At 42.5% G+C, this 27,227-nt stretch overlaps 1 protein-coding gene across 25 annotated transcripts in view; it reads right to left on the reverse strand.

The window, feature by feature from the left end:
* DAB1 (DAB adaptor protein 1) overlaps positions 1–27,227 on the reverse strand; it is a 1,332,660-nt gene that overhangs the window by 931,302 nt on the left and 374,131 nt on the right. For 23 of the 25 annotated variants that reach the window (XR_015160089.1, XR_015160096.1, XR_015160084.1 and 20 more), the window contains exons 1-2: positions 23,252–23,400; positions 12,774–12,936 (exon numbers count right to left, since the gene is read on the reverse strand). The gene's annotated coding sequence lies outside the window, so the exon portion shown is untranslated. Of the gene's footprint in view, positions 1–12,773; positions 12,937–18,103; positions 18,187–23,251; positions 23,401–27,227 lie in introns of those variants that run through there. The other 2 variants (XR_015160071.1, XR_015160070.1) reach the window with 2 other exon arrangements.

The following is a 27,227-nucleotide window of genomic DNA, read 5'->3' on the forward strand; positions in this document are numbered from 1 at the left end:
TTGTTACTCCAGACTCAAGATGTACATTCCCTGTTCATTCCACCAACATCAAAGGGCAGTGGATACAGAACAGCCATTCATCCAGCCTATAGGATTTGACCAAGTGCCTTCAAGGTGACTGTGATCGGTGCTGGGGTAAGAATGGTGAGCAGGGTGCAAGCAGACTCCACCCTCATATCCCTTACAGAAAGTCTGTGGGATCTCGCCAGGCTTTGATGCTTTGGAGTGCGTGACCTGAGGCAGGTACCACACACTCTCTGAGTGCTGTGAGTCTTAATCTCTCATCTGTAAACTGGAGTTTTTTTTTTTTATCATCATCTACATTATAAGAGTCTTATGATGGAAAAATGTAATAAAATGAGTGAAATGCTTAACAGAATGTCAGATACAGATGGCAATTAAATGCTTTCAAAGTTATTGTTATTAATAATAGTTTAATAATAATAGAAGTCTAGTATCTACTAGGCACTGGGCAAGGTTCTTCAAATGCACTGATAAATAAGGCCTGTTTCTTATAGTCAAGGGGCCAGCAGTCCTAGTCAGGAGAATACACACACACATGGACAGCTGGGCATGGAGTCATAGGCTGTTACAGAGGGGTGTGTCCAGTGTTGCTGGAGCACAGAGGAAGTGCAGACCGATTCCTTGCTAGTGGGAGTGTGGGTGAGGAGATGATTGTGGCAGTTTCTCAGAAGAGGGGTGTTAGAACTTGGTGTTTAGAAAGAAATTCCCTGGTGGCTCAGATGGTAAAGAATCTGCCTGCAATGCAGGAGACCCAGGTTCAATCCCTGGCTCAGGAAAATCCCATAGAGAAAGGAATAGCTACCCACTCCAATATTCTTACCTGGAGAATTCCATGAACAGAGGAGCCCAGCACAGTCCATGGGCTCTCAAAGAGCCAGACATAACTAACACTTTTCACTTTCAAGGAGAAATGTGCGATAGGAAATGTAAAAAGGAAACTTGAGGCAGAGGAAAAAAGACTGAGCTAAAGCTCAGTGATTATGTTTGGATGGTTTCCAATGAGGAAATATTTTCTGGGAGATGGGGCTGGAGTGGGTATTTGAAAAACCAGGAAGCAAGAGCTGGTAAGATATAAGCCTAGAAAGGTATCTAAGGCCAGATTATGGAGGCTCTTAGATGTGAGGCTAAGGTGGTGAGTTTTATCACATAAAGAGGCAGGAGAAATTGATAAGAAAAAACCTCTAATATAAATTGATTCATCAATAAAGAGGCATAGAAATATAGATACATGGATATAGTTATAGATATGTATATGCATACAGCTATTGCTGACTGTCCCTATTTCTTTTTATCTGTCTGCCTGTCTTCTGCCTTATTTTCCTTTTTCCAAAAATAAGTAGGATGAGAGCATGGTCTGCTTGCTCTTTGTTCACCACTGTAGCCATAGCATTTAGCACAGTAATGTGGTAGGCATTTGACAAACTCTTGTTGAATGGATGAATGAATGAACTATAATCACTATATTTGATATTTATGAAATGATTAAATTCACAACAAACTATGGAAAATTCTTCAAGAGATGGTTTTTCCAATAGTCATGTATGGGTGTGAGAGTTGGACTATAAAGAAATCTGAGAGCCAAAGAATTGATGCTTTGGAACAGTGTTTTGGAACTGTTGGAGAAGACTCTTGAGAGTCCCTTGGACTGCAAGGAGATCCAGCCAGTCAATTGTAAAGGAAATCAGTCCTGAATATTCATTGGAAGGACTGATGTTGAAGCTGAAACTCCAATACTTTGGCCACCTGATGCGAAGAACTGACTCATTTGAAAAGACCCTGATGCTGGAAAAGATTGAAGGTGGGATGAGAAGGGGATGACAGAGGATGAGATGGTTGGACGGCATCACCAACTGGATGGACAGGAATTTGAGCAAGCTCTGGGAGTTGGTGATGGACAGGGAAGCCTGGCATGCTGCAGTCCATGGGGTTGCAAAGAGTTGGACATGACTGAGCGACTGAACGGAAATGATTAAATAAACATATGTCATGACTAAGGAGGAAAGTGGGTGGTTTCACAAAGCAGGTGACACAATCTTGGCATGGTTGATGAGTACAACTTAGCTCTGCAGAAATGGAGTATTTGAGAAACACATGTACAGAGATCAATGGTCACTGCCCACGCAGCATACAGTGTGGTAGTGAAGAACATGGATTCTAGGGCCAGAGTTCAAGTGCTAGTTCTGCCATTTAAGAGCTGGGAGCCCTAGGGCATGTTCCTTAACTTTCTGGGTCTCTGTTTCCTCATCTATAAAATGGGGACAATAAGAGTACTTAAGTTATGGGATTATTGTGAAGATATAGGTACTCACTACCACAATGCTGGGCAATATAATAAGCTCTAAATAAATATTAACAATTACTAATTGTATCACTGGTGAGACCTGAATGCAATCAGCAGAACAAACACTCCAGAGTCCTATTACACACAAATCAGTTCTTTCTTCAGATATTATAACTGAACAGTCTACATGAAGTCTCTTTGACATAAATCTCTTTGGTACAGATGAAGACCAGACAGCTTGGGAGTCATTTCTGAAAAGATGACTAAAAGACTATAAATAAAAAGAAATGAGAGAAAAAAGAACATATTGAATGCAAGGCTTCAGAAAGAATTGTTGCAAGATACTAATGAGCAGAGAGATCTGGGAGAAACCATGTCAAAGCTTTCTGAGAGAGTGTGTGAACAATACCTGGGGAATGCCAAAGAGAGAGATGATAAAGGAGAGATGACAGCTCCCTGCAGGCCTGGACCAAGTGCGACACAGAATAAGCAACAAGGCCAACGGAAAGCAGTGTGTCTTGTTAAGTTCCTTTGAGAGGCTTTAAATCAGCAGTGGCTTCCTGGCAGGGTGAGGCAGGGCTCCAACCATTACAGGTTACCCAGAAGCCACCAGAGAAAAATGGAGAAGGAAAGCCTTGAAGAATGAGCGTGGTCCCTGATGTGATGTGGTTACCATAGAGACCACTCTCCATGGTAGCCAGGAAGGGCAGTGCCTGTCCTCAGAACAGTTAACAAGCTATTAGACCAAACATGAAGATGCCAGCAGGTGAGTAGAATGAAGCCGCTCTATCACAGCTGTCTGTTTGCTAAGATCAAACATGGGAAGAAACGGCCGTAAATCAGCCCAGCCACTGCAGCCATTGAGTCAAGTTTGGGGGAATGCAACAGAATTTCTAACCTGTGAGTCAAAACCCAGGGACCATGTCCCAGAGGTACATGCTCACAAGAGTGATGCTCTAGATTCCCCAGACTGACTTGACGATCCAAACAAGATCGAAACAAAAGAAAACAAAGTGGCAACAGCAATGAACAGAAAGAAAGTAACTAAGAATGTGGGAAAGACTAGCTGAGAAAATTAAGAAAGGCAATGAACAGAGGGAGATTTCACACTGTTTTGCCCAACATTCAGTCACGGCAGAAAATATAAGCTGGCTTTGCAGCAAGCAGGAATATATTCTCAGTGCAAGATGGCAGGACTGGAATTTGAAACTGAGTCTCAGAACAGGCACTTTGGAACTACTGGGCTATGCTTCTTCAGGAAAGTGTCCAAAGGAGCTCATGGGCAACTACCGCTTTGATGTATGATCACCTCTCTAAACACAGAAGATAATGTAGCAGGATGAGGGCTTCACTGTGTGGTGAGACCTGTCCTGTAAAGTGGGGCAAGGCCCCTTGGGTCCACTCTGCCTTCTATGAGGATATCTATCTGCACAGGTGGCAGCTCAGGACCCAAGGTCCTTATGTCTTGTTCTTGACGCCCTGGAGCCCACCTCTGCTTTCCCTCACACCTGAACTATGTTTAAAACATCACACCTCCCTGTCTTGACTCATACTATTTCCTCAGCGCTAAAGGTCCTTTGGGCTTCCCTGGTGGCTTAGATGGTAAAGCATCTGCCTGCAATGTGAGAGACCCGAGTTCGATCCCTATGTTGGGAAGATCCCCTAGAGAAGGATAATGGCACCCCACTCCAATACTCTTGCCTGGAAAATCCCATGGACGGAGGGGCCTGGTAGGCAACAGTCCATGGGGTTGCAAAGAGTCAGACACGACTAAGCGACTTCACTTTCACTTTCACAAAGGCCCTTTACACCCTTTTCCATTTCTTGTTCAGTCACTAAGTCATGTCTGACTCTTTGCAATCCCATGAACTGTAGCATGCCAGGTTCCTCTGTCCTCCACTGTCTCCCAGAGTTTGCTCAAGAGGGCTGTTTCATTTACTAACTCACTCACTCACTCATTTATTCACTCATTCCTTCACTCACTCATTCATTCATTCAATCAAAAAGAGTTAAGTACGTACCAAGTACACAGGATGCTTCTGATTCCTTCCTCATTACTTCTACATATTCTGCACTTATATCTAACAAAACACAAACACTCTGCCAGGTGTGTTTATCGATGTGTCTGTTGAGCTCATTAGATTTTAGATTCCTTGAAGGCACATTGGGTCTTGCTCACAGTCTAGTGAAGTTTCTAGAATTGAGCATGTAGCAAGTGCTCAATAAATACTTATTAAAGGATGAATAAAAGAGTAAATGACTGAATTGCTTTTCTAATTCTCTCCAGGTTGCCATATTCTGAAGGGAATTCTCCAAGCCATCAAGTTGGCCTGGGATGAAATGTTTTTGTGCACATTACTTAATAAAAAGGGCTCTGGGTCAATTGAAAAATTTAAAGTCAATATGAAATTGATCCTCATCAGCACTTTCTTCTCCAAACATATAGACAAAAGGACATTTCTGAAACATATGTATTAGTGTTGCATTTTCTGCTCCAAAGACTCAGTGATTGTTGTCACCTTGAAGTCCAGCCCTCATTAATTTATGGGGCACCCAGCATAATCAGCAACAGGCTTCTTGGTAGGATAAATCAGAGACAAGTCTAGAATTTGGGGGAGTCGCTAAGCTGCAAACAGCACAATTTCCTTTCATGCTTTTTTATCTTAGAAGTCACTGAGCACCATTTAAATTAAGCTGAAGACCTTTAGGGTCTTCCCTAGTGACTCATTTGGTAAAGAATCTGCCTGCAATGCAGGAGATCCAGGTTCAATCCCCAGGTCAGGAAGATCCCTTGGAGAAGGGAATGGCTACCCACTCCAGTATTCCAGCCTGGACAATTCCATGGACAGAGGAAAGACCTTTAGGCTGACTTTCAAAGACATTCTAAGGTAATCAGCAAACAGGTCCTCTTCAACTATTCAAGGAAAATAATACATCTCAGAAATTCCCATCCCATCTTTGCTCAGTATAGTAACCATATAAATGAAGATGTGCCGAGAAGGGAGGAAAAGCAGTCAGTAGAGGATTAAAACAAAACTCTTCCTCCTGGAGGAAGCACAATGCAATGACAGAGCCAGAGGTACCACATGTGACAAATGCTTGGGAACAGTATCTGGCACATAGGTGTCTCCATCACTTGAGAAGCTGGATGCAATGATCCACTTAGACTCCAGTGTTCTTGCCTGAAGAAGTCCATGGACAGAGGAACCTGGTGGGCTACAGTCCATGAGGTTGCAAAGAGTTGGATACAACTGAACAGCTAACACTTGCACTTTTCAGACAGAATTGGGAAAATGATTCAGGACCTCTAGGTTAAGCAACAGAGATGCTGATATGGACTGCATGCTTGTGTCAACCCAGAATTGATAATGTTGAAATCCTAAGTGATTGGGATTTAGGAGGGGAGGCCTTTGGGAGGTAATTAGGTCATGAGGAAGGAGTCCTCGTGAATGGGATGAGAGCCCTTAAAAGGAGAGACAGGACAGCTGGCTTCCTCTCTCCGCCAGGGGAGGATGCAAGGAAAGAGCTGCCACTTGCCAACCAAGAAATGGGCCCTCAGACACTGGATCTGCTGGCACATTGATCTTCGGCAGACTTCCCAGCCTGCAGAACTGTGAGGAAGAAATATTTGTTGTTTGAGCCACCTGATCTACGGTGCTTTTGTAGCACCAGCTTGAACTAAGATGAAGGTGAAGTCAGAGCTTCCCATGTTGACTCTCATCTCCTTTGGTTCTGTAGGATGGCGCAGTATCACAGCCTGAGTGCCCCCTTACCAGAATCATCTGGCGAGCACTGATAATGTCTTATATTGTTTCATTCAGGACACCTCACCTCTCCTCTAGCTGAGATGCAGGATGGCAATGTAGTGGGCCATGATTTTCTGAATGCCAAGCTGTACATGCAGAGAAAAAACAGGGGAGACTTCCCAGCATGAATATCCCCAAATTTCAGATAAGGGTCATAGCAGTAGAGACTCCACCAGACTTGGGCTCCAGATTGTCCTGATAATGGTTCTGTGGAAGTAGGGATGGTGGTAGGGAACAAGGGCTGGACAGGATTATGAAAAGCTTCAATGAGGAAGGGGCTTTATCTCAAAGCGTGTCTTTGAACTTGGTGGGAGGTGCCAGGCTTTAGCTTCCATGGTATTTCAGATAATCTACCCCAAGTTTCTGTGAACCAGGCTGGACCCTGTCTCTTCTGTTTCTCCAGATGTAGAAAACATCACAGCTAATAAAAGGTGTTGATCAATACTGTCAGTGACACTGTACCATATTTCATCCTTATCTTGTTTTCTAGTTATTCAAACGAGTGTGTTTATAGGTCCAACTGTTAAAGCACCTCTTATTTTAACCCTAAGCCCTACCTGGCATATGTGTGTGTGTGTATGTATATATATATAATATTTGTTGTATATAATATTTCAAAATATGGTCACAGTAACTATTCAGCAATACTGTTAAAAAAATATAGTATTATTTCCATTCTAAAAATGAGGTTCAGAGTGGTTAAGATGCATGCCAAAAGCCACATAGCTAGTAAGCAAGAGAGCCAGGACTTGAACTCACTGCCCTAATTCTAAATTTTTAAATCAGTGCAGTTTTCCCATTTTGAATATAAGTTAGAGTTGAGGTTTATGCTCTCTAGCCCAGTTGTGGTCCCCCTAGTTTGTAGAAATCCTGATCTTCATGATGTCTTCTGGCTCTGTGGATTTGACACAGTGCTAGGACTTGCCTTGCACATGCTCTCAGCCTCTTCCCTCCTGAGACACTTGAGATAATTCTCCCGTACATGAGTCAGTCCTGATCCAAAGCCATTCCTCTTTTCAGTTTAATTTTTTAATGATTTACTTTTCAAAGTTCATAAAAGTGATACACAATCATAATATCAGATTTAGAAGAAAAAATATAAATAGTGAAATAAAAGTCTTCCTTATCCCATGACACAGGGAAATTCACTCCCAATATCTTAATGCCTTGTCTTCAGCCTTTTTTGGGGTCAACATCTACACATCTAGAGATATGCTTGCAACAATTTGGAATAATGCTGTACATAAAGTCCTGAAGCTTATCTTCATGTCCACATGCCATTAAGAACAATAAAAAAATTCTTTAGAATATATTTAATGACTACATTATTTATATGTGAAAACTTCGGTGAACCATTTTCCTCCTTTTTGGAAATTTTGGTTGTTTGCTCTCTATCAAAACTACAAGTAATTGGAAAGAAAGTTGTTTGCTCATGTACCTTTGTAATTTCTGTTTTTAGGGTAGAATATTAGAGGAGGAACTCAAGTCAAAAGCTAGGAGTCATTTTAGTCCCTTCTGGGCAATTGATATTAATTACATTCTCACCAGGACAGTTCCATTCTACAATGGAAGATCATTTTTCCTGGAAGCTTCCCTCAAAGTGGTAATAAAGGATAATCTTTTAGGTAACCCTGCACTTGCTTGCGGAGAAGGCAATGGCACCCCACTCCAGTGCTCTTGCCTGGAAAATCCCATGGATGGAGGAGCCTGGAGGGCTGCAGTCCATGGGGTCGCTAAGAGTCGGACACGACTGAGCGACTTCACTTTCACTTTTCACTTTCATGCATTGGAGAAGGAAATGGCAACCCACTCCAGTGTTCTTGCTTGGAGAATCCCAGGGACGGGGGAACCTGGTGGGCTGCCGTCTATGGGGTCGCACAGAGTTGGACACTACTGAAGAGACTTAGCAGCAGCAGCATGTGCTTGAGTAGGAACCGAGTTTAAGGGATAGCAACACAAAACTCTGCTTATCTAGGCTGGGAAGTATTGTGGTTAACACAGCTAGCATTACTTATCCTAACTAATCCACAGGGAGTGTCTGATTTACTCAGTGATCTCCAAATCAAAAAGCCTCAGCTGGTTCTGTGTATATAGCCACGAATCCGCCTCTGACCAGCATGCTTTATATGAAGGCATGGGTGATCTGTAGCCCCTAGCATCCAACCTAGTGTTCAGCATATTGTAAAACTTACCTGCATGTGGTTTTATGTGTGTTTATGGAATGAATGAAACCATACAAGAGCTTTATGATTCCAAGTGGCTGACATGTAAACAAGGTGTACTCTGCCAAGTGAAGTGACTCATCATCTGGCCTCTGACCCCTACGAAAGTGCTTCACCCCCAGAAGAAGCCCATTCAGCTACTCAGGGCACTTGTACACTGCCTGCCCACAAGAAAGCCCGATGCTGAGGACCGCCCTTCTGAACAAAGGCTGTTGTGCAGAGGAAAGTGGTATTTCCCAACACAGTCGTTTCTCCTCTCCTGCTGATGCTAATTACAGTTTGCTGAATGTAAACTGGGGAAACATCTCGCCCACCCAAAGGAGTTCCAGAGATGGGCTGTGGTCTTCACAGTAACCTGGGAGCAGAAATCTCTCCTTCCTAAGTCTTGTATCCTTTTTCCTTCCCACCACAACACAGACAGGTAAACACAGAGAAGCGACAAAGTGAGTTTGGACTTGTGAATCATCCCAACCTCAGGGCCTTTCTCTTGGTCCTGGCTGTGATGTGAAGCTGGGGGTATGAAATGGAGGCATGAGGAAGACACTACCTGGCTGGCAGAGGTGCTACATGTGTGTGGGGCTACTGGGGCAGTCTGGCAACACAGTTATACAATTAATTATACTGAAACAAGAAACTCAAACTTCTTTGAAGGGCCCCTGCCCATGGGACCACCATATTGCCATTTTGCCACACAATCATTCCTTTTTTCTGCTTTAGCATCACTTGTTGAATTTCAACCTCTATTAAAATCCTTCTCCTTCTTTCAGGGCATTATCAAGGGTTACCACCTCAAGGCAGCCCTCCCTGGCTGTGTACTAGTCATAGCCGTACGAACACACTCACCTTTCCTCAGTGTTATCATAACACATTGTTTGGGCCTCTTTTATACTATTTTGGGGGTCTGTGCATCTATTGTCAAGTCTGGAAAACAAGGCTGATGGGTTTCTAAGGTCTTTTCAAGCTTTTCTTTTCAAAATTGTATTTTTTGCATTCTTAGGAATAATCAAATGCTTTAAAAAAAAAACAAAAACAATATAGTATAGTGGTAGGATTGTGCTTCGGCACTATGGCTTCCCTGATAGCTCAGTTGGTAAAGAATCCTCCTGCAGTGCAGGAGACACTGGTTTGACTCCTGGGTCAGGAAAATCCACTAGAGAAGGGACAGGCTACCCACTCCAGTATTCTTGGGCTTCCCTGGTGGCTCAGTTGGTAAAGAATCCACCCACAATGCAGGAGACCTGGGTTTGATCCCTGAGTTGGGAAGATCCCCTGGAGAAGGGAAAGGCTACCCACTCCAGTATTCTGGCCTGGAGAATTATATGGATTGTATAGTCCATAGGGTTGCAAAGAGACAGACAAGACCGAATGACTTTCACTTCAGCACTATGAGAACTGAATTGGAGCATCAACTGAGTTGCTTCTAGCTGAATGGCCTGGGCAAGACTTATCATGCCTTTGGGCTTCAGTTCTCCCATCTGTAAAATGGCAATAATGCTGATGTGATATCACAAGACTGTAGAATAGAGTAAATCGGGCTGTGCATGTGAAAGTATTTTGTAAATAAATAGTGAAATATAGTGTTGATAATACTTATTTCAAGAAAAAGCCCTGAGTGATTCTCTCCCTAAAGAAACTACACCACTGCTGGATTAAACATCTTAAAACCTAACACCTCTGATTCTCAGAATCATGCCCAGTAATCCACACTATCTCTCTGTCTGCAGAACAAAGATTCTTCATTACAAACCACAGGAACCTTAACAGTCACAGTCTGAACAACTCTGGGTACCCTCTTGCAGATCCTACTTTGTGTTACACGTTTGCCAGGTTTTTGCCACATAAACAGAGTAAAGAATTAGAGAGGCTAATTAATTTAGGGTCAAGTCGTAGATTTGCAAGTGAATATCTGTGTGATCCTGTGAAAACTGCTTTACTTTCTGAATCTTCGTTTCCTTGTCTATAAATCAGCTCTGATAGCACTCACTATAAGGAACTGTTGCGAAAGTGACCACGTGACATCTCTGTTAAAGCACACAGACAGGGCACCCAGCACACAGCAGGCACTGAACAAAGACCAGTCCCTTTCTCCTTTTCTCTCCCTTTGCGCGCCAAGATTCTAGAATTCCACAATATGAAATATTCATCCACACAGATGTGGGGTAGACAATGGGTGGTCTCTAGGGGAGTGATGTCAGAGAAAGATTTTACCAGAAACTCCATTTCAGTATCACCATCAGGGTCCTGCTTGAGCCTGTCACCCACTGGGCTCATCACCAGAGTGAGCGTTTAATTTTTTTTTTTTTTTCACAAAAGAGTATTCTCAATGATGCATGTGATAAATACGCTGGCTTTAAACCTTTTAGAAATATTAAAGGTTTCACAGCTCAATGTTTGACAGACTTGATTAATCCCTTCCACACAGATATATTCAGGAGGATAGCTGTAGTTGGGTTTTAAAGCTCCAAGAGTGTTTTCTGATAAAGGTAAAGAAAAGCTAAAGCACTTTTAAAGACAGAGAGGTTCGTGTGCTACACAGAATAGACAAAGACTATGAAGACCCAGAATTCAGAGGAGGATGGAGAGGCGGAAGCTAGGGTCCATCCAGGGAATCGTGCTTTCAAAATTTTCTCCCTAGGAGGAATTTTCCAATGAAAAGCACACATCCTGCCTGACCAAAGGCCGTTTGTCTGAGAGTTTTCTTCTCCGTTGGGTTCCAAAATGAATGATGTGGGAGGGGGGAGGGGGCAGGGCAGACAAAGGGCAGAACAAACTTCAGAGGTGAGTAAAATGGAATTGACCACTGCCCCCTATCATAGTCCTGGACCATTCAACAGCCTCCTGCTCATTCTTCCAGTCACCAAGGCTGTTTCTTGCACCGACCTCCCAAATTCCCAAATGCACTCTGAGCACCTCAAAAGAACAAGAAATATTTTTGGATATTTTCCCCGTCAGCAACTACCTTAGTTTTGTATATAATCAGTGCCTAATAAACAGTGCCTAATAAACATCATAAAAATCTAAAAAAAAAAAAATCCTTGAGGAAATGCTGGCAAACACCCCTACTTAAGAATGATGCTTTAAAAAATTACTATCAGATTCCATGTCCTTCTGATTTCCATCATACAAAAAAGACTGAGTTTAGAAACTAAACCATGGAGGTTTCCAAATAAAGCCTCAGTAGACAGATACCGATAGAGTACTACAACCGTGCTAGGTGAGCTGGACACAGTTCCCAGCTCAACCAACATGGCCTGGGGTAAAAGAGACTTGTCATCATTGTGGGAGGTGCTTTGATTGAAGGATATATGGGAAAGCAGAGGGGACAAAGGAAGCTATATCAGACACAGCATCTTTGTTCATGGGAGATGTTTAAAAAAGCTTTGAGAATGAGTGATGCGCTCTTAAGCTGAAGTTTGAAGGACATCACAAAAGGGGAAAGTATACTTCTCTGTGTTCATGTACATCGTTTTGATCTGTGAACTTCCAATTAAACTCCAAATGGAACACTTGCTCTGCTAATCAACCTTCCCCACAAAATTTCAAAACGTCAGCCCACACTGCCCCTAGGTTTTTTTTTGACACTCAAGTCAATCTTCAACCCCGACCCCTATTTTATTTTTATGGAAGCATTTTCCCAACAGAAATACCAACATATTTGCCACAAGATATTATGGGGGGCAAAGGTGTAATTCAATTATGTGACTTAATCAATTCAAATGGCTGATGTACAAGGATCTCAGGATGCCATCCAGCTTTCAACTCAAGGCGAATAATTGTTCTATAATTTCTTAATTCTCCCGCAAGACAGTTTAAATTAAAGGATGTCAATTTGCAAAGCCAGACTGCATTGTATTCTTAAATTGGGCCTGAAATAGCCACAAGATGAAGGGTAATAAGGCAGAGAGCAGAGCCCAGGGTGCCTGGTGCTGTGCAAAATTGTTTAATACGGTCAGACCCTTTAATCTTCATATCTACTGATGCAGAAAGCAGCATATTTCTGTCACTTATGATAAGAAACATTACTTTTTAAATTCCTTGGTGAGGCCCACAGATCTTCTAGACAGCCAAGATAGCAGGAATCTCTATTTCTGTGTGTGTGAACATTTCTTTTTTTCCCTTAAATTGGTTTTATTCTAATTCATTTAGTCTCCAGTCTGAGTTAGAGACAAGTAACCCTGAATGGAACCACACAGGAGGAGAACAAAGGCTTCTGCCTTCCAGTCCTCAGATGGGACTGGCTACCGGCTCCTTGAATAAGTCAGTGATTAAACAAATAATGAACCTGAGGGCATTCACCATAGGACAGTCAGTCAATTCCAGAAAGGGAGAGAATTGGAACACCATCTAAGAGAAACAAAATCCTGCTCCAAAGTGAAGAGTGCAGTGCGGGAAGCGGATACTTTAAACTCTTTTCCTGGAAGAGTCAAGTATTTTACTCACACGTGTCCTAGGAAAAGGCTGGGCCAATGTGTCCAGGCTGGGTCGGGGTGCTGCTAGGGAAATGTAGACCCCAGAATCTGGATGGAAGGAATTGGATGCTGTTTTCCCAAGATTGCCAGAGCCACGAATCAGGAATCGTCATGGAGAGAAGCCAAGGACATCGCTGTAATGAAAGAAGTACATGTCAATTTGGAAAGCAAACCAATTAGGAGGAAGGAGGACAGAGTTTGGAGTTAATGGTCACAATGGTGTTTAAAGTAAGTGGGTCAGGATGAAGCATCATCTAAAGTGTATGTGCTACATGTAGGTGGGCCGGGGGCACAGGGATCCAGAAGAATTGTGCTGGACTAAACCAAAGGGCATTTATCAGTGTCTCTGTGCCTCATGTTGTGTCAGACATGACACAAGTGGTCTTGTTGTTGTGTTGTGTTCAGTTGCTCAGTTTTGTCCAACTCTTTGTGGCCCCATGGATTTTCCAGGCAAGAATACTGGAGTGGGTTGCCATTTCCTTCTCCAGGGCATCTTCCCAACCCAGGGATCAAACCCACATCTCCTGCGTTGGCAGGTGGATTCTTTACTGCTGAGCCACCTGGGAAGCCCCCAGATAATGTCGTGGATACATGGGTACAAACAAAGCATAATGCATTCATCAATCTGTATTCTAAAAATTTGGACTAGGTTATATGCAGGCTAAAATTCAATAGGTACAAATTCTACATTTCTCACTTGTATGAATCTATCTCTAGGATATTTGCCTAGAATATTAGGAATTTATCTCTAGGATAAATGCCTATAAGTAGAATTACTGGGCAAAAAAAGATGCTTATAAATTTTGATAGACATTCTCAAATTACCATATACAATAACTATGCAGTTCTACACTCTCTTCAGCGATGTATGAAATCACAACTTTCTCATGTCCTCCCCAACAAAGCTGGTCACACTATTTTGGGGGAGAGACACAAGATATAAGGCATAATAATTACAATAATAGGAATTCCCTGGTGGCTCATACAGTAAAGAATTCATCTCCATTGCAGGAGACTCAGGTTCTATCCCTGGGTCGGGAAGATCTCCTGGAGGAGGGAATGACTACCCACTCCAGTATTTTTGCCTGGAGAATTCTATGGACAGAGGAGCCTGACAGGCTACAGTCCACGGGGTTGCAAAGAGTTGGACAAGACTGAGCTACTAACACTCATTCACTTTCAACACAATGATAATGCTACTATTTAATGAACAATTGTAGCATTTTAAGCCCAGCTTTAGTCTTTATATGGAATAATCCATTTATTTGTAGTAGTAACCCACTGACATAGAAACCATTAGTATTGTCATTAAATAGATAAGGAAACAAACTTAGGGAGCATAAGAATCTTATTCTTGACCACAGCTATGAAGGGTGGGACTGGGGTTCTAGCCCTGGTACCTGGCATTTCTTCAATACCAAAAATATTAGCTCTTATTCTAGGACGTGGGGTGTTATCTATGGTACTTATTGTAACAGGTACACACAGATAGGAAACCAGCGGGAGGGTGTGTGTCTAGGGAATCAGGGAGACCAATTCTTTCCATCTCAATAGAAGTATACACAGGCTATTAAGTGGGAAAATATTGGGAACAACATGATATATTTTTGTTTTTCCCCCTGCTTTTTTCACTAGGAAAATTATTTTTTCAACATTCATGATATGTAGAAAGGTCAGAGCTACAAAAATGAAAGGATGGTGTGGTTGAAGAAGCATGGTGCTGAAAGTAACATAGACCTGGGTTCAAGTTCAAGTTCTACTACTTTTAAGACGGATGATAGTAAGGCAAATTATTATATAACTTACTTCTCTGAACCTCATTTTCTTCAAATGAAAACACTGAGTCTATAATCCCAGGAAAATGTGTATGATGACTAAATAATGTAAAAGATAAACAGTGCCAAACAATTGATAAATATCACTAGTTATAAGCAATTTCTAACTACCTGTTTAATTTTATTCTTCCTGTTTCTCTTTAAAGATCTTCTGCTCTCATCAAATTGGTTTACTCACTTTTCTCAAAATTTACTCACTTTACTCAAAATTCTCAATGATGGAATTTTCCAGTCTGCTTGCACTTCTGCATTCTTTTACTTAAATACATCCTTGTCCCCAAGTCCTATCTATAGGCATTCTACCATGAAGCCATTCAGGTGTGTATCAAATGCTACCAACTCAACAGTGTCTCTTGAATAATAATCCCTGCAATATACTACCCCTAAGGAGTTTAATGGAGAAGGCAATGGCAACCCACTCCAGTACTCTTGCCTGGAAAATCCCATGGACCGAGGAGCCTGGTAGGCTGCAGTCCATGGGGTCGCTAAGAGTTAGACACGACTGAGAGACTTCACTTTCACTTTTCACCTTCATGCATTGGAGGAGGAAATGGCAACCCACTCCAGTGTTCTTGCCTGGAGAATCCCAGGGACGGCAGGGCCTGGTGGGCTGCCGTCTATGGGGTCGCACAGAGTTGAACACGACTGAAGTGACTTAGCAGCAGCAGCAAGGAGTTTAATTCCTAAGTACTATCGAATTCCTGTTTACTGAGCTCCATGACTTTTAGCAAATTAGTCATCATAAAGTGAAGAAGTGAAGTCACTCAGTCGTATCTGACTCTTTGCGACCCCATGGACTATAGCCTATCAGGCTCCTCCATCCATGGGATTTTTCCAGGCAAGAGTACTGGAGTGGGTTGCCATTGCCTTCTCCAGGGGATCTTCCCTACCCAGGGATTGAACCCAGGTCTCCCGCATTGTGGGCAGACGCTTTATCCTCTAAGCCACCATGGAAGCCCCAAAATGCTATGCTATGTATCAGGCACTGTTCTAAACTCTTTCTATGTCTCACTTAATCCTCTCCACAGGTGATAGGTACTGTTATTATTTCCCCTTAGTCCTGAATGCCAGTCACTATTAAGTGTCTTATCAGCACAGCTGGACTGAAGGGTCTAAAGGGCAAAGAGGCCATGAGCATAATACTTGTAGACTTTGGAGTCAAAGAACATCAGCTCCAGTCTAGGTACTGATCCTACCAGCTGTGTGATGTTTAGCAAATTACCAAATCTCTCCAGGCACTGATTTGGATTTGTAAGGGGATGCTGATAATACCAACTTCAAAGAGTCATTTATGAGGTTTGAGTTTGCAGATGCAAGAATTTCAAACTGTGTGTGCTGTGTGCTGAGCACTTAAGTATCAGCCCCTATTATCACTATTTAAATAGCATGTAGTTGGTTTCCAACAAAAGGCTCCTGTCCATCACACCTTCGAATTCAATCGCTATTCCCTCTGCCTGTGCTGTCTTTCCCCACCCTCACCATCATTGCACTGCCAACCTGAAGAAATCAAGGCCCAGGTCTCTGGGATCTTGCTCTAGCAACTTCTGCTCTGTAAGGCCTTCTTTAATGGTGCCCTCTGCAGAGAGAGAGAGCTCCCTCCATAACCATATTCCGGGTCACCTGCATCACTCACCATTCTGTGGTACAATTCCTTGTTATCAGTTCCATTCAGAACTATGAGCTTCCAGAGGATGGGGACGATGCCTTAGTTATTTTTAATCCCTAATACTTAGCACCCAACATGCATAACTAACTGCTCTCTAAGAGTCTATTAAATGAAGAAATAGATTTTAAAATAATTAAAAAGTACTTACAAAACACAAATATACTCACATAGAAAACAAACTTGTGGTTACCAAAGGGGAAGGAGGGTGCAAATTAGGAGTTTGGGATTAAAATATATATACTAGTACACATAAACGAGATGACCAACCTACTGTATAGCACAGGCAACTATACTCAGTCCCTTGTAATAACCTATAATGGAATAGAATCTAAAAAAGAATATATATGTATAACTGAATCACTTTGCTGTATACTTGAAACTAACACAACATTGTAAACCAACTATATCTCAATAAAAATTAAAAAAAATTTAATTCAAAAAAGTTAAAAAATATTTTAAGATGAACAAACAAACCTGAATGATAAGCAAGGGAAAGTTACCAATTCTTAACTCCCTACTATATAATGAGTGAAAAGCCACTCAACCTCCTTTTCAAAGCATAGAACAGAAACTGCTAAAATTAAATGTTTTATAAAAATAGATGAGAAAATTCTGTAAGGGACCCATTACATGCCTATCTGCCACATCTTTGCTCACCACACTGCCAAGCTATTGATGTTTTAGTGACAGACACAGCAAAATGACAGATTCACCAGCAATTTATAAACTCAAGACATTAACAGACACACTGGCTGCTCAGATATAAGCATAGCATTACGGAAGGAAAATAATAATTAACTCATAAGGAAAGGGGCAAGTAAACATTCTATTAAAAGGAAAAAAAAATCCCAAATGAATATAATCTCTTTCCATTACATTACGAGCATTAAAATTAATGGTGTTGGTTTTTCTGTGGTTTGGATCGTCATTGTATTTAACAAGCTGAAGTTAACTTCACAGTGAAAAAAAAAATAAATTAAATGTGCTGGTGTCTCAGGAAACTTCATTTTCTGAGTGAATAGCCAAGTTGCTGCACATCACCAGAATGGCTGACAATCAGTTTTCCATACTGGTGTGTTCTAAATGGGAAAGGAAACCAACTCTTCATTTAAATTATATTGCAAATCACTTCTTGCCTGCTGAATGGCAGTCAGCTGCAGTAGGTGGCTTTCACGTAGGGCCCCAAATACAACATTGGCTGATTAATGCTAATTTCAAATGTTTTCTTTGGGAGCCGGAGAGAGGTGGATGGGCATGCTATCTTAGTGCATGCGATGCTGAGGAAATTTTATGGTGAGTGACTGACTCAAAGGCCAACAGCATATTTGCCATCAGATAAAAATGCACATTCACAAACATACCAAGACAAGTCAATTATTCCCTGATTCACTATTCCCTGGGTCCCTTTGTGCAAAGAAAACTATTCATATTCCCCATCAGATGGATACACAGAATCATGGTAAACAAGCCCCCGATTCCACTATTCTATATTATATTTCCCAGGGCACCTTCCACTGTGGAAGCCATTAGTTTTGGTCTTTTTGTTCCCGATTTATCAAAACAGACATTTTGCTGGCGAGCTCAGTTTTACTCCCAAATGCAAAATAGTTAGGAGACACAATTTTCGGCCAACTGAAAGAAAAAAGCAAAACATGCTTTGTAATCTTTTGGTTAAGGTGACTGGAAATTTCTACTTCTCCACCTTGACGACTGGTATGTCAATAAATACAAAATTCAGTGCTCAGAAGCTTGCAATTCTCTTCCCCTTCCCCAGTTAACAGTTCAGAGAAACAAACCAACCCATCATGTCCTCTGAATTTCTCCCAATAAAATGCACTGGAGTCAGATCATTCAAAATTAAGCAAACTGGTCAGAACCAACATCTGAAAAAGAAAAAAATTAGCATGAGCCATCATATTCCACTTGTCAAATCAACAATACTCTTTTATTTTTTTTTCTGATTTTATTTTATTTTTAAACTTTACATAATTGTATTAGTTTTGCCAAATATCAAATAATACACAGTGTGGGCAAGGGTTCTGGGGACAGATTCTCAGCACTGGGAGTAACCCTGCTCCCAGGTCACACACAGCATATGTCCAGCACACTGCTATCGTTGACTATCAGGAACTGATCAGGACACGTGGTGCAAGAGATGGTAGCATTTTTTTTTTGCTCAGATGGTCTTGAGATAGGCTGGGACCTGGGACCCTTTGCTGCAGTGCTGTAATGCTTGCACGTGGGCAAACCTCTCAAGCAACAAAATACAAAAAAAAAAAAAAAAAAACCGATATGGAGCTAAAAATAACTGTGTGCATGCGCAGCTGGGGCAAATTATGGACAAAAGTTATAGCATGACCAAAAAACCCCAACTGCCACTTCTGAAAAGTCAGGAACAAAAGCTGTATCAGGTGCAAAAGCAGAGTAATGAGCATGCCCTCTGCACTCACCACCACCAGTGAAAAGTGAGCATGTTCGTTGCTCAGTCATAAGTGACCCCAGGGACTGTAGCCAACCAGGCTCCTCTGTCCATGGAATTCTCCAGGCAAGAATACTACAGTGGGTAGCCATTTCCTTCTCCAGGGGATCTTCTCCACCCAGAGATCGAACCTGGGTTTCCCACATTGCAGGCAGATTCTTTAATGTCTGAGCCAACAGGAAAGCCCTGCTGCTGGTGCTGCTGCTAAGTTGCTTCAGTCGTGTCCGACTCTGTGCAACCTCATAGACGGCAGCCCACCAGGCTCCCCCGTCCCTGGGATTCTCCAGGCAAGAACACTGGAGTGGGTTGCCATTTCCTTCTCCAATGCGTGAAAGTGAAAAGTGAAAGTGAAGTCGCTCAGTCCTGTCCGACTCTTTGTGACCCCATGGACTGCAGCCCACCAGGCTTCTCCGTCCATGGGATTTTCCAGGCAAGAGTACTGGAGTGGGGTGCCATAGGGAAGCCCTAGAAGTGGGCAAAACACCTAAGTCACCCCTTGGGCCCAATCCCTGGACACACTCCTACACTCACCCCATATAAAAAAGAAGTTAGCCGCCCCCTTCTCAGGGGGCAAGTGAGCAAGGAACCTGTCCTTTGTGCTTACTTCCCACCTGCTGCTGCAGGGGCCCCAGTATAGCCTTTCATGAATTTCTATGTTTCTATGTTTCTGGCTTCTAGTTTCTATGGATTCGGGAAAGTCAAGAATCCTGATCGGTATCAGCCTGGCATGGAAGCTTAGCTCTTGTACTTGGAAATATATTATTCTAGGTAAATTCCCTTTTTAAAATGAGCCTGAGTTTCCTACTTGCAGGGCTGTTGTGAGGATTTGAGGTGAATACTGCGTAGTGCAGTGTCTATCATAAAGTAGGTGCTCCATCCATGAGAGCTATTATTACAATAGCCTTTAAACAAAGAGTCCGTTTCTTTATTTATGAGTGTTTCTCACCATACTACCGGGATCATCATCGAGTACTTGAGCTATCACGATCCACACCACTAATGGACTAATTTATAGATGTGTAAATAGCCAGTGTGCCCCGAAACTACATTTTCTGTTGTGTATAAGTCAATGTATTTCAATAGCTGAAAGCTAATTTCCACATGGGTCTTTGACCTTTAAAATTACTGAATGCCTTGCTCTCAAGTGACAGGATCTTTTCTGTACCTGACACTGATTTGCAAAATTAGATGTCCAGAAGGCTAAAACATAATTTTTTTATGAACAAGACAACAGTGTAACAAGCTTGGGACTATCTCATTAAAACCTGACTATAGCAAAGTCTTCATGACCATTAAAGGACCAGGCTTCTGCTGTGGCAGGATCTTTGGGCAGGGAAGTCACAGACAGGCTTCTGTGAGAAGGTTCTAAACCCCTGTGAGTGCATGAGGCATTCTACATATTGAGTGAAGCAGTGGTTCCCAAAGTGCATATTAAGAGTCACCTCGGGAATGTCACAAATTACTGACCATCAGGCTCTACCTGATCTACTGAATCACAGCCTCTAGAGGTGGGGCCTGCACATTAGGAAATTTTTGCAAGTGTTCCAGGTTATTGCAACGGGGAGCCCAGGTTTCAAAAATTCACTGGAGTAAAGAGAAATGTTCTGATTGGCTGATGGTCTCAAAAACTGGTGATCTTTCTTTACATAAGGTTGAAAACTGCAGAAGCGACAAGAGGACAAACAGAACACATGAAAGAAGAAGAGATGGAGAGCAGAAGAATGGCTGAAGCTCTCGGTTGGGCGGTAGTAACTGAAGCAGCATGTGGTGTTGTCCTGAGGACGGGGGAGATGAGAGCTGGAGCAGGTCTGCAGTCTGGGGGAGGAGAGGCTGGACATAGCCATGGACATACACGCCATCTCTCCAGCTCAGTATACCACTCTTGGGAACAGGTGGGAGAACCAGCAAGAGGGGAATGGGGAAGGGGAATATGGATAAATTGAGGGAAGAGAGTGACTTCTGCTGCCAAGTCTATAGCCCCAGCTTTTCACCTCTGACCGCCCCAACCTCTTTCATACTTTTCCATGCTCTGATCCTTCCACCTGAGATCATCTTTCTCCTCCCCCACGCAAATGCCATTGGATATCACCTCCTGCATGAAGCCGTTCCTGATTTCCTCCAGCACAGTTAACTGTTAATTACTCAGTCCCAAGTATTTCTTCCAGAACAGTTCCTCTCCGACACAACTCTTCACATTATATTAACATTAGTCTGTGGTTTACGCAGATACCCTTACTGCTCAATTCTGGGTGTTTTTCTGTTTTATCCTTGGTCTCTGCCACAGGTCCCAGTACAAATTCAGTATTTTTTTTAAAGAGACTACAGCACAGTGGTAGACTTACATTGCCATTGTCTGTACAGCATCCTTTTCGTAGCTAGCCCGTTCTATGGGATTCTAGAGCAACTGTCAATCTCAATGGCATGGACCCAGGCAGAGTCACTAAAGAGACCTTCCACAAGAAATGCTATACAGAGGTTTTCTGTTCCAAGACCCATAACGATTTTACCTGAGACTGCCAAAATGTTCTTGTATGCAGCACATATAGCACTCCCTTTGGCAGGAGTAAATATTGCTAAATGCTCACACATTTAGAAAGAGTTTGAAATTGACAGATAAAGAGAGAGGATGAACCCTGATGAAGACATTTTAGCACCTGGATACAACCAGACCTGATATCTCTACATCATCACTCAAAACTTCCCACTTATATGTGCCAATATATTCATCATTTTGCTGGTATTACAGTTGGATTTCTATCACTTACAGTGTAAGATATCCGTACCAACTCAATCATACCATGATAATGATACCAATGACAAAGCCTCCAGTCAGAAAATTACACTTGATTCTTCTGTTTAAGAAATCAGCAGAGAATAAGTTCATTTTAAAACAAAGAAGTTCAAACTGTTTGACAGGGTCCAAGGTGTGTATGGAAGACTCTAAGGAAATAAATTATGCAGAAATCAGAAAGCAAATGCCAGGGGCTTGGCCTGCTCCTTCTTTAAAGTAACTCTCTTTATTCTGTTTTATACACTGAGATTCTATAATTCTTTTTTTTTAGAAAGGTCCCATTACTTTAAGAAAGTGTGAAAACTAAGGCATTAAGATCTGTCCTCAAAAACAGTGTAATATTTTCAATAAATTTTTTCTTCACACATAAAAGATTACTTTTCAGTTACTTGAAAACATTGCTTACACGGAACAATTCATTCTGTAAGTGGCCTGGGGAACTGAAGTTTTGCTAGAATTGAACAAGAGACATGAGACAAAGATGTAAGAACTCCACCATCATTCCAGGGATCTGATGGGACATTTTGTCCCAAACCATTGTATGGCTGGAAGCAATGCCAAAAGCTTGTTCAATGTGTTGCAAGAAGTCTGTAGGTGGATAGGAATAGAAGATTCTGCACTGGGCTTTAGGTCTTTAGGAAACTGAAAAAGAGAGAAACCCTGGAAAGGAGCTGTGGAGAAAAACTTCTGAAAAGCAGCTGTTTAAACTTAGTCACGTAAGTTCAAAGGCTGAGTCACGCTTGACTCCTCTGCCTGCCTCATTTCCCATGCTTAGTCCTGCTTGCCTGAGTCATCTTCTTATAATCCTCAACCTCATTTCCTCCTCCCCACCTTCACTGACTCCAAGTCTCAGCTTTTCTTTCAGGGCAGCTGAAAGCCCTCCTCCCTCTGGCCTTTGCAGGGTCACCATGTTGAGCTTCCCAGCTCAAAAGGGACCACAGCCCTGACTTCACTGCTGCAAACCTGCCCAGGGATGAGGTTCGGCCCTTCTGCCATGGCCTTGCTCGTGTGTCTCTCCTCTTCTCCTCCCCCCAGCCCCCAGCTCTGGTACACAGCATGGACCTGCAGGTGTTCCTGTCCCAGGAGGCAGTGCCTTTGCCTGTATATCCCCTCTTCAGGTATGTGCAGTCAGGTCTCAGAATCACTTTCCTATACCAGTGGTTCTCCAGTTTGAAAATCTGCTTCAAAAAATTATCTGGGAATTTAATCCTTTGTCAGTTGTTTCATGAATGAACATAGAACCTATTATACAGAGTGAAACGAGTCAGAAAGAGAAAGATAAATATCATATTCTAAGGCATATATATGGAATCTAGAAAAATGGTACTGAAGAATTTATTTACAGGGCAGCAATAGAGAAACAGACATAGAGAACAGACCTATTGATGTGGGGAGAGGGGAGGAGAGGGTGAGATGCATGGAAAGAGTAACAGGGAAATTTACATTACCATATGTAAAACTCATAGCCAACAGGAATTTGCTGTATGGCTCAGGAAACTCAAACAGGGGCTCCATATCAACCTAGAGAGATGGAATGGAGAGGGAGATGGGACGGAGGTTCAAAAGGGAGGGGATATATGTATACCTATGGCTGATTCATGTTGAGGTTTGACAGAAAACAACAAAATTCTGTAATATAATTATCCTTCAATAAAAAATAAAAGGAAAAAAAAATTACCTGGGGATCTTGTTAAAAGGCAGATTCTGAGTCAGGAGGTCTGAGAGGAGCCTGAGATTCCACATTCCTAACAAGCCCCCTGATGCTGCTGGTGAAGGGACCACACTTTGAGTAGCAAGATCTGCTAACAATTACAGTGGAAACCGTGCCTAAATAACCTCCCCCCTCACTCACCTACACTAATAATTAGGCACACCTGATAGCCTTTGCTTGTAATCAGTGCTTACAATGAACTAGGCCCTGTTCAAAGTATTGTTCATTTATTAACTCATTTAACCAGCACAACCACCCTATGAAATAACCTATTTCATAGGGTGGTTGTGCTGGTAGTATTATCACTTTCAAACTTACCCAGAGTCACAAAGCTGGTAAATAATCGAAGCCAACTTGAGCTCAAGCTTAAGCTCACCTGTTTGTATCCTTATCTCATGCTACTCTGAGAGACTCTCAACTGACAGGGTCCCGCCTCTGCTTCCTCAGCTCTTTCTGCTTTCCTCCATCCCAACTCATACAACAATATATTGCAATAGATTGTTTACTTGCCATTGGACAGTGAATTCCTCAAGATCTTCAAGATAAGGCAAATGCCTCAAGTTAAGGCAAAAATTCCTCTGTGCCTTACCTCTGAACCTAAGGCACCACCAGGCAATTCCTGGGATAAAAGAGATATTAACTATATGTTTTAAAAAACTACTGGCCTGCATAAACATTCGCAGAATTTAGCAAATTTTCCATTTCTCTCTGACAAAGGTTACTTTATTTCTCTTCCTCACACTAGCTAACATAAGAATCACCTGGAGGGCTTGTTAAAACTCTGGTTGCTGGGCCCCACCTCCAGTTTGCTTTAAGAGGTTTAGGAGGCTGCTGAAAGCCTTCTTTTCTAACAAGTTCCTAGGTGACTGTGCTGCTGCCAGGGGTCTGAGGACCACACTTTCACAACCACTGCTTCATTTACTCATTGTAAATTCTCAGTTTTCTTTCACAAAAGATCCTAAAGCACTCAACAGCATGCCATATTTCAGAGACAGACTATCAAAATCCTCTGAGATCAAAGGGAAGTTTTACCTCTTCTGTTTAGGAGCATGAAAAAAGTATCAAACATCATAGCAGTTTACTAACAACCCACCCAGTAACTGGTTTTGTTTTCTATTGGAAAAAAAAGAAATCAGGTGAATTAGCAAGTGACATTTAAAGCAGAAGTCAAAAGCAAATGTAGACTTTGGTTTTAGATGCTCCAGAAGCAATTAAATCAGCTGTCTTAAATTGAGCCCATTGCTGTTGTTCAGTCCTCAAGTCATGTCTGACTCTTCATGGCCCCATGGACTGCAGCTCACCAGGTCCCCTGTCCTTCACTATCTCCCAGAGTTTGCTAAAGCTCATGTCCATTGAGTCAATGATGCCATCCAACTATCTCATCTTCTGTCACCCTCTTCTCCTCCTGCCTTCAATTTTTCCCAGCATCAGAGAGTGTTCTACTGAGTCGACTCTTTCCAACAGGTGACCAAAGTATTGGAGCTGCAGCTTCAGAATCAGTCCTTTCAATGAATTTTCAAGGTTGACTTCCTTTAGGATTGACTGGTTTGATCTTGTGCTCCAAGGGACTCTCAAGAGTCTTTTCCAACCCCACAGTTCAAAAGTATCAATTCTTCAGCGCTCAGCCTTCTTTATCATACAACTCTCACATCCATAAAATGACTACTGGAAAAATCATAGCTTTGACTATATGGAACTTTGTCAGCAAAGTGATGTCTCTGCTTTTTAATATGCTGTCTAGGTTTGTCCATACGAATGAGAATATACAACATTGTGAATAGCCAGATAAGAATATTGCAGACAGAGAGAATCACAAAGGTTAACACCCTGATATCAGAAGGAGCTCAGTCAAAGCCAGGGTGCCAGGAGAGCAGGCATAAGATGGGCTTTGTATCGCACCGGGAGATTCTGAATTGTATTCTCAGTATAATAGGAAGAAACCAGGGCTTCCCTAATGGCTCAACTGGTAAAGAATCTGCTTGCAATGTGGGAGACCTGGGTTTGCTCCCTGGGTTTGATCCCTGGGTTGGGAAGATCTCCTGGAGGAGAGCATGGCAACCCACTCCAGTATTCTTGCCTAGAGAACACCCATGGACAGAGGAACCTGGTGAGCTACAGTCCATGGGGTCTCAAAGAGTCAGATATGACTGAGCAACTAAGCGCAACAGAAGGATTTCAGCAGAAGTGTCATGTCTCATTTGCATTTGAAAAAGGTCACTGGCTGTCCTGTGAAGAAAGGTTTGTAAGGGGCAACAGCGAAAGGGAAAGGATGAGTTAATTTTTCCACGCACTGGGCTACCTGAAACACTTAACAGCTGGTAGCGGGGTGGATCGGAGAAGGCAATGGCACCCCACTCCAGCACTCTTGCCTGGAAAATCCCATGGACAGAGGAGCTTGGTGGGCCGCAGTCCATGGGGTTGCTAAGAGTCAGACACGACTGAGTGACTTCACTTTCATTTTTCACTTTCATGCATTGGAGAAGGAAATGGCAACCCACTCCATTGTTCTTGCCTGGAGAATCCCAGGGACAGGGGAGCCTGGTGGGCTGCCGTCTATGGGGCTGCACAGAGTCGGACACGACTGAAGCAACTTAGCAGCAACAGCAGCAGCAGCAGTGGGGTGGATAGGAGCAGGGAGAGGTTTATCAGTCGTACCAATTTAAAGTTGGTACCAATATAAAACTTTACAGCCTGATCAGATAATCCACTTGCATTGCACTATTTAAATACAACATGCTAAACTGGTCTAGGCTAGTTGTAGCCAAGGTGCTGCAATTCAGGCCTTCAACTTGCTAGAAAAGTCCATAGAAGATTGTCTTTTTAGAATATTCTCAACAGAATGGCCGTGTATAATCCCCAGAAGGGCAGATTTAAAGAATACAGCGGCCCTTTGAGAGCTGAAAAAGCAGATAGTGAAGTGCTATTTTCTTTTCTTACAAAATAAGTCTTTTTCAAATTATAATGAAATTCCAATCCATGGATGACCATCAGTAACAATAGTCAACACTTACATAGTGCCCACACACCAAGCCCTATTGTCCTGAACGATGACGCATATTTACTCATTCAAATCACCCATGAAGTAGCCACCGTGCGGTGCTGTGCTTAGTTGCTCAGTTGTGTCTGACTCTTGGCAACCCCATGGACTGTAGCCCACCAGGCTCTTCTGTCCATGGGGATTCTCCAGGCGAGAATACTGGAAGTGGGTTGCCATTCCTCCTCCAGGGGATCTTCCCAACTCAGGGATCGAGCTCAGGTCTCCAGCATTGCAGGTGGATTCTTTACTGTCTGAGCCACCAGAGAAGCCCAAGAACACTTGAGTGGGTAGTCTATCCCTTCTCCAGGGGAGCTTCCCGATTCAGCAATCAAACTGGGGTCTTCTGCATTGCAAGCTCTTTTTTTACCAGCTCGGCCACCCAGGAAACCAGAAGTAGCCACTACGAGTTCATTATTCTCATCTGATAGATGAGGAAGCTGAGGCATAGAATGGGTAAGTAATTTGCCCAAGATCACACAGCTGGTAACTACTGAAACTGAGGCTTGACACCAGGCCTTCTAGCTCCAAAGTTGTGGCCAGAGTGTTAGCCATCATACTATTGCTTCCAGAGAATTTTCAATATGAGACATGTTTACTTATTGAGAGAAGGCAGCCCCACATTTTAAATTATCTTGTATCCCTAGCATAATGTCTGACACAGAATAATCTGTCTCTGAGGATGAGCTGAACCTGGATACTGAGCTTCACTGCCCCCTATAATGGAGTAAGAAAAAACACCAAGTCAGAGGCAGGAACTGAGTTCTAAGATAATATCCTCATGCCAATGACATACGCAAACACAAAAATGCATGCTGATGTTGTCAAAAGACTCTGCAGAATCTCAACAAAATTACATGTAATTTTAGATACTGTGGAAGAGGTACCCAAACTCAGTTTTTCTTAAAA

Source organism: Bos grunniens, chromosome 3 (genome assembly GCF_055505025.1).
Source record: "Bos grunniens cultivar Pamir isolate PY7600 chromosome 3, Bosgru_T2T1.0, whole genome shotgun sequence".
Taxonomy (NCBI): domain Eukaryota; kingdom Metazoa; phylum Chordata; class Mammalia; order Artiodactyla; family Bovidae; genus Bos; species Bos grunniens.